The sequence below is a fragment of the Ceratotherium simum genome, chromosome 6 (genome assembly GCF_057802395.1).
Source record: "Ceratotherium simum simum isolate JZ-2026a chromosome 6, ASM5780239v1, whole genome shotgun sequence".
Classification (NCBI taxonomy): Eukaryota; Metazoa; Chordata; class Mammalia; order Perissodactyla; family Rhinocerotidae; genus Ceratotherium; species Ceratotherium simum.
The window spans coordinates 43,210,288-43,218,466 of record NC_141905.1 but is presented as its reverse complement, the minus strand read 5'-3'; the positions used below and the strand labels follow the sequence as shown (position 1 = coordinate 43,218,466).

General features: G+C 34.1%; 1 long non-coding RNA gene across 1 annotated transcript in view; it reads left to right on the top strand.

Annotated features, from left to right (window-relative positions):
• The first annotated feature begins 161 nt into the window (after nt 1-161).
• Nucleotides 162-8,179, top strand: part of LOC147916854 (uncharacterized) — a 28,117-nt gene continuing 20,099 nt past the window's right edge. The window contains exon 1 of the long non-coding RNA XR_015552490.1: nt 162-475. This is a non-coding gene — a long non-coding RNA (uncharacterized LOC147916854). The remainder of the gene's footprint in view (nt 476-8,179) is intronic.

The window sequence follows — 8,179 nt, the reverse complement described above, 5'->3', positions numbered from 1 at the left end:
AAGTACGTATTCGCGCGATGGCTCGCCCCGCTGTTTGGCGCAGGCGCAGTTATGGCTGGGCTAAGCGAGCGCGCAGAAGTTCTGCGCCTGCGCAGTAGCGTATAGGCGGTGCTGGAAACTGGAGATCCGGCTTGAACTCGCTCGGCGGTTGGAGGCCGAGTTCGTCTCAGTCTACGCGGCAGAGGGAAAAGTATTGCACTGAGATTTGGGCTTAGGGAAAGCTCTCAGGATTAACTTTATTTAAAAAGAGTTGTACTGCGGTAAGAGAACACTGAGTCTGTCTGCCGAGACACTTGGCATCAGTAACGAGGAACAGTGATCCTGGAGATACAGGGAGCAAATGATATCAGCTCAAAAAGCTTACTGCCTTTAAAGATTTTCCAGGATGCAGTGCAGGGAGAAAGAACCCAGGCAGAGCACAGCGGATTTCCTGCGTTGACAGGATGGAGCTAAAGGTCTGAGGACACCAAGGCAGGTAATGTTTTCTGCAGCGTATAGGAGAAAGGAGCGAGTTGCTCAGGGAGAGAACTCGGAGTTCTGCAGAGTTTTCTCAAGTATTCGGCTGAATACTGAGTATCGTGTTGTCTGAGGAAACCGAAAGGGTTTTAAAGATTCCCAGAGATAAGTTAGGGTCAGAAATAGTGACTGTTTCCACCAGTCAGGCTGGAAAACTTCATAATCCATGGGGCATTGGGTAGAGTACACAGACGGGTGTGCCTTGGTAGTAGGGAATAGTAGTAGGGAATTAGCCCTAGACTGATCACTGCTCTGATGCCACTTAACAAATTTTAAAAGCAAGACCCAAGTGGACCAAACTGTTAAGAAATCGCTTAAGTTCAGTAATATTTATAGAAATACAAAAATGTCCAGCAAACAATAACGGACAGTTTGTAAGGCATGCAATTAAAAATTACCAAACTTGCAATAAAGGAGGGAAACAAAACTCATAATGAGGAGGAGAATCAATCACTGATCAGAACAGATATAGATGTTAGAATGGACAGACAAGGACATTAAACCAGTTTTTATAACTATATTCTATATGTTCAAAAAGATAACCAGAGCTGTAATAAAAAAGATAATGAAAAGGATGTGGAGAAAGTAGAATGCTCATGTTGCTGGTGGGAATGTGAAATGGTGCATCTGCTTTAGAAAACAGTTTAACAGTTCCTCAAAATGTTAACTGTAGAGTTACTGTATGAGCCACAATTCCCCTCCTAGGTATATATCGAAGAGAAATGAAAACGTGCACACAAAAACTTATACACACATGTCCATAGCATCATTATTTATAAGGGCCCAAAAATAGAAACAACCCAAATGCCTGTGAGCTGGTGAATGGAAAAATAAAATCTACATCCAGTTCAAGGAGTATTTTTCAGCAATAAAAGAGAACGAGGTACTAATACGTATTCTAAAACATAGATGAACCTCAGAAACATGTTATGTGAAAGAAATCACTCACGAAAGAGCACATAATGTATGATTCCATTTATATGAAATGTCTGGATTAGGCAAATCTAAGGAAACAGTAGATTAGTGGTTGTCCTGGTCGAGGGGCTGGCAGGGGGTGAGGAGAGGTTGCTAGTGTATGGGAAGGGACTGCAAATGGACATGGGATTTCTTTTGGATGGTAAATGAAAATGTTCTAAAATTAGATTATGGGGAAGGTTGCACAATTCTATACAAAAAGCCATTTGATTTACACTTTAAATGGGTCTCAATAAAAGACTTAAAAAGTTAATCAAAGATATGAAACATAATAAAGACCCAAATCAAACTTGTAGAGGTGAAAACTACAATGTGATAGATGTAATTAGATGGGATCAATCGCAGATTAAACAGGGCATAATAAAAGATAAATGAAATTGAAGACATAGCATTAGAAACTAACACGAATCACAGAAAATTAAAACATAAAGAGCAAAGCGACAGTGAGCTATGGGACAATTTCACACAGCCTAGTATACTTGTAAATGGAGTCCCTGAAGGAGAGGCAAGGGGAGAGGACAAAAACAAATTAAGTAATAATGACGAAAGATATTGAAATTTTATGAAAACTATAAATTCACATATCCAAGAAGCTCAACAAATCCCAAGCACAAAAAACATGAAGAAAACTATACGAAGGCATACATAACATAATTACATAGCTTAAAATCACTGATAAGAGAAAAACCTAAAAGCAGCTAGGGGCAGGGCAGGGACATGTTACATACAGAGAAATAAACATAAGGTCCAGATTACAGTAAATTTCTTGTTGGAAACAATGGAACAGGACAGTGGAGCAACCTCTTTAAGTACTGTTAGAATAAAAACAAAAAAGTAACCTTTGATTTTTATATACAGGAAACATATCTTCCAAAAATAAAGGTTAACTAAAGACACTTAGATATACAGAAGCTGAAGGAATTTATCATTAGCAGATCTATGCGACAAGAAATGTGAAAGAAGTCTATCTGGCAGAAGGAAAACGACATTAGATTGAAATCTGAATGTATACAAGGGAATGAAAATCACCAGGAATGGTAACTACATGAGTAAATATATATGTTTTTCTTAGTATTTAAATCCTTTTAAAAAAGGTAATGAATGAACTGTATCAATAAAAATAGCAATAAAAATGTGATGTGGGATTTATAACATATGCAAAAGTAAAATGTACTACAAAGTGCAAGAGAAAAGAAAAGAAAGTAAATTATATATCTTTACAGTAGATGTAAAGCTGTATATCAGGTGAAAGTAGACTATGATGTTAAAGCTGTATACTATAATCTCTTAAGCACTGGTGTCAGTGTGGCCACCAATGAGTCACTCCCTTGTCTAATCTTTTCCTTGAGTGCAGGTGGAACCTATGACTTGTTTCTAAGTGATAAAGTATAGTAATGGTGATGAGATATCATTCTGTTGATTAAACGACTTATTAGGCAAAGGTGTTGGCATGTCACTCCTGTGATACCATTTCCTTAAATGATACTCCATAACTGTAGAGACACAGATTCTCCTGGCCTTGAAGAAGCAAACAGGCGTATTGTGAACTACCTGTGGTGAGAATCACGTGGCAAGGAACTGTAGGTGATGGCTAGGAGCTGAGAATAGACTCTAGCTGATAGCTAGGAAGAAGATGAGGCCCTCAGTCAAATAACCACAAGAGGTTAAATTCTGCTAAGAATCTGAATAAGCTTGGAAGCAGATTCTTCCCTAATTGAGACTCCAGAAAAGAATACTGCCCAGTTAATATCTTGATTGCAACCTTGTAAGACCCTGAGAAGAATGTAAAATCCTGTCCACAGAAACTGCCTGAAAGCCAGACGTATGGAAACTGGGAGAACAAATGTGTGTTGTTTTAAGATGCTAAATTGTGGTAATTTGTTGTGCAACAATAGATAACTAATGCAAGCAACTTCTAAAATAAGAAAGTAAAGAGTCATAGCTAATAAGCCAATAAAAGAGGTAAAACAGAATCTAAATAATACTCAACTAATTCAAAAGAAGGCAAAGAAAGGGAAGAAGGGGAACAGAGAAGAGATGAGAGAAATAAAAAATAGAAAAATAATAGACTTTAAGCCTAATTATATGAATAATTACATTAAATGTAAATGCCTTAAATACACAAAAGGCAAAGATTATGAGATTGGATACAGGAGCAAAACTATTATAATAACAAATGTACTAAATATAAAGACACAAAGAGATAAAAGTAAAAGGGTAGAAAAAATATTCCATGCTGATACTAATTAAAAGAATGTGGGAGTGACTATTTTAGTATACAGGCATACCTCATTTTATTGCATTTTGCTTTATTGTGCTTCACAGATATTGCATGGAGGGCAAGACCCTCTACCAGCAAAAAGATTACAACTCACTGAAGACTCAGATGATGGTTAGCGTTTTTTAGCAATAAAATATTTTTAATTAAGTTATGAGCATTGTTTTTTTAGACATAATGCTATTGTACACTTAATAGAATACAGTATAATGTAAACATAACTTTTAAATGCACTGGGAAACCAAAAATTCTTGTGACTTGCTTTATTGTGTTATCCACGTTATTGCAGTGGTCTGGAACTGAACCCACAATATCTCTAAGGTAAGCTTGTATATGTGTATATTCAGAGGAAAAAATATTACCAGAAATAAAAAAAGTGATTTCGTAATTATAGAGAGGTCAATTCTTCACGTGAACTTAATCATCATAAATGTTTATGCATACCTAATACGAGACCATCAAAATACATGAATCAAAAACTGGCTGATTTGCAAGGAGAAATAAGTCTATAGTCCTGGTTGAGATTTCAGTAAGCCATTTACAATATTTGATAGAACATTGCACCTAACAACAGAATATTCATTCTTTCCCAGTGCACACTAAGCAGTCAAACAACCCCATGTTTTGAGTCATAAAATGAGTCTTAACGAATATAAATGAATAGAACTATACAAAGTATGTTTTCTGTCTGTAAAGGATCTAAATAATCTCCTCTCTATGCTTTGAACGTTGATGATGTACTCTAATGGAGCAGTCTTTTAAATTTTTTTAAATCTAGTTAACTCTTAATCCTTCCTTAGATTTCTGCTCAAAATTTTCAGGCATTGATCAAGCCTTCTTTCACCTATGTGCCTAGATTGAGCCCCCTTATTATAGGTTCACAAAGCTCTACGGACTTTTTAATACTGGTCACGGTTGCATTTTTATATTCGATTGTAGAATTGTTTGATTGATACCTTTCTCCTTTTCTAATCAACAAGCTTATTGAGGGCAAGAGTTGGATATATTTTTGCTTATAACTAATAGTAAGCAATTAATAATAATTTGTTATATGCATATTATATGAAGGGCAGTTTATGCAAGGTCTTAATGGGCCATTTTAAGAATGCTGGTTTTATCATAAGAGTAACAGAAAGCCATTGAAGTTTTCTCAGTAATTAAATGGCAAATCAGATTTCAGTATAGTAAAATTAAACCTGAATTATGGGTGAAAAAAAGACTGAGAAATGATATTATTCCAATAGTTTTAGTGAAAGATGAGACCATTTTGGGATTGTATGATTCTGTTTGGTGAAGCGGCAGTGGAGATCTAAATAACTTGATGTATTTAGGTGGAGTAATCCATAGATTTTATGATTGAGTAGATCTGGATATGTTGGAGTTGCAAACTATGTATTAAATAGGATACTTAGGTTTCTGACTGTGCAACTGGATGAACTGTGTTGCAGTTTAATCAAACAGTGATCCCTGAAAGAGAATCCTGTTTGGGGAATGACAGAGAAAGATCCTTAACTTGTTTCTGTTGCCCTACTGGTTAGAGGTGTTTTAGCTGTCCAAGTGGATATTTTAAAAAGACACATGGATAAGTAGGTTTAGAGCTTGAAAGAAAGTCAGAACTGGAAATATACATTTCATAGTTATAAATATATAGACAATTGAAACCATGAGATGGATGCCATTTCCTAGAAGGGGAAAGTGAAATGGGAAAGTGCCATTTCCTAGAGTGAAAAAGAAAAGATTGCTGGAACCAATATAGTTGAGTAACTCTGACATCTTATGGATTTATGGAGAAAGGATGAATTTTTAATAAGAGAGAAAAGTCTACAGTGATAAAAGAAAAAACAATCAAGTGTGATAAGCTGTAGACAAAGGACAAGAAGATTTCCAAAAAGGAAGAGATAACCATGACAAATCATACTGAGAGGTCAAGTAAGATGGGATGGAAATTATTGATTAGATTTAGCAACATGGTGATTATTAGTATTCATTGTGAGAGATGTTTGATAAAGTGATTAGAACATAGAAGCCAGAATATATAGAGCAAATACAAAGCAGATTATATAGAAGCATTAAAGCAAAGAAATGCAGATATGTAATACAGAAAGTGCTTAGGAGAATTTTGGCAGAATACACTAGAATGCATTCATGCTAACTCTCAAATCAGTAGTTTTCATTAATTAAAGTTTTAATAAGCTCCATTGCAATTTTCTGTTATGTCCATACTTCTAATCTAATGAGAAATGTTTTCTCTAAATGATCTTCTTGCTTGACTGTTGAGTCCTTTCTGCTTAATGAATCTATTTTTTAACACCCTCTAAATATTCTGCATATATGATACAGTGGAGAAAATAAATGACACTTTCTAAAAGGCACATTTGGTTACAGTAACAGGGATTGACTATCAATCTCTTTTTTGAGGGGTTAGATCCCTTTGATCTACTTATCACAATCCCATGGAAATATTGCCTTTTGAATAAAATCTTTTCCAAATATATTAAATGATCTCACTTTACATCTAAATTCAAATATTGTTAGGGTAAACAGAAGACCAAATCAGTAAAGGATCGAACAATAAATAGCAAATCAAAATAACATGCTACAAGTTGAACCTGAGTGCTGTGATTTTAGACATCATACTGCATAAATTTGCAAACTTTATTTAACCCATAATCAGATATGGCTCTGATTTGGAGGGATGTGATCTAGAATTCTAATGAAAATTACTATAGATCAATAAAAATGTATGATTCTAAGTTTTCCCCCCTTCTGTGTTGTCCAATACAGTAGCCACAAACCACTTGTGACTATTTAAATTTAAATTAATTACAATTAAATAAAATTAAAAATTTAGTTTCTAGTCACATTAGCCACATTTCAATGCTCAAGAGCAATGTGTGCCTAATGGCTACCATACTGGACAATGCAAATATTAGAACATTTCCATCGAAAGGAAGTTCAATTGGACAGTGATGAATCAAATAAACTTTTAGGTATATTAGACATATATCCTGTACTTTATGTACACAAAGTTTACATTTACATTAATTTCAGCATAACCAACAGGGTAAAAAAAGAAAAAGTCTAGAGTTTAAAAAAATGTCACATTTGCAGTAAAGAAGTTGCAAATGTATAAAATGTATGTGTTTATAAATTTAAAGATTGCTTATTTGCAGCTCATCAAACTCGAATGCCCTCCATAAATTAAATATAGAAATTTTGTGTTGCTCAACCCATCTTCCTTTGTTGCAGAAAACAGTAGCACAGCCAGCAAGGAAGTAAAACCAATTCCTTTAAGCATATAATTGATATGGGCATTATATTATCATTATTAAGATGGAAACATCTATTCAGTCATTGAACAAGTGGAAAATAAAAAAAAAAAAGCATATGTTCCTGGAAATAGAAAATTTCCTCACTCATTTTGAAGCATTTATGTTGTAGCACATGTGAAATGGCTCTGCAAATCGTACTTACATTAGCACTCAAATTGGACATCAACTGTTTTATTGGGATGCATGAAGTGATTATGGGAGCAGATTCATCTGAAATTCATAGAGCATTAAGTAAATATAAGTAATGAGATAAAACATATCTTTGCAATTGTCTGTAGTAAAAACGCCTCCAGTACTTTATAAAACATTAAAAACAACATTCTTTTGGGACTGATTTCCAATTGCATAGAAACTTCTGTTTGGTTTGTCCAGCTCTCCCAGCATTGCTTTTGGATTCGATGTTGTATTTCCAGATCATCTCCACCCTGTGGAAAGGTCATCTAAATGAGTCATGCGAAATCCAATGAATAAAACATTATATACAAATAGGTATATATATTCATAGATACATTTGCTTCTATCTTTCTATATATATCTATCCATCTCAACACATATCTTCATATGTGTATTTATATGTCTTTCACCATAAATATTAACTAAAAAGTAATATTTTAAAATCCATTTAATTTTCTCCTAGAATTTTAACACCAGCCATTTTTCTCTATAGAATCACTGATTTTTTGCTTTTCATGTCATAATCACTGACAGATTACTAAAATATAAGTCCATTGTGATATTTATTAATTCAGAGGCTACAACAATAATGGTTCAGGTAAATAAAGCACACGTGCCAGGACATTTTCAAAGGATACTTTAAAATGTATTAAATTTTATTTATTATGTGATATAACCTTCAGAAATATCTCCTTTTTTCTACCTTCCTAAACATAGAAATATTTCTGTGTTTCTATCGCTTTAGACGATTAGCTGATGGATATTTTTTTCTATGTTTCAAATATTCTCCAAGCAAGACCTTAGAACTTACATAATTTAACCTGATGAATTTAAAAAAAGTTATTTTTGGTATTAGTAACTTTTTAGGATGTTTCCCAATAGTTAGCATCACAAAATATATGAT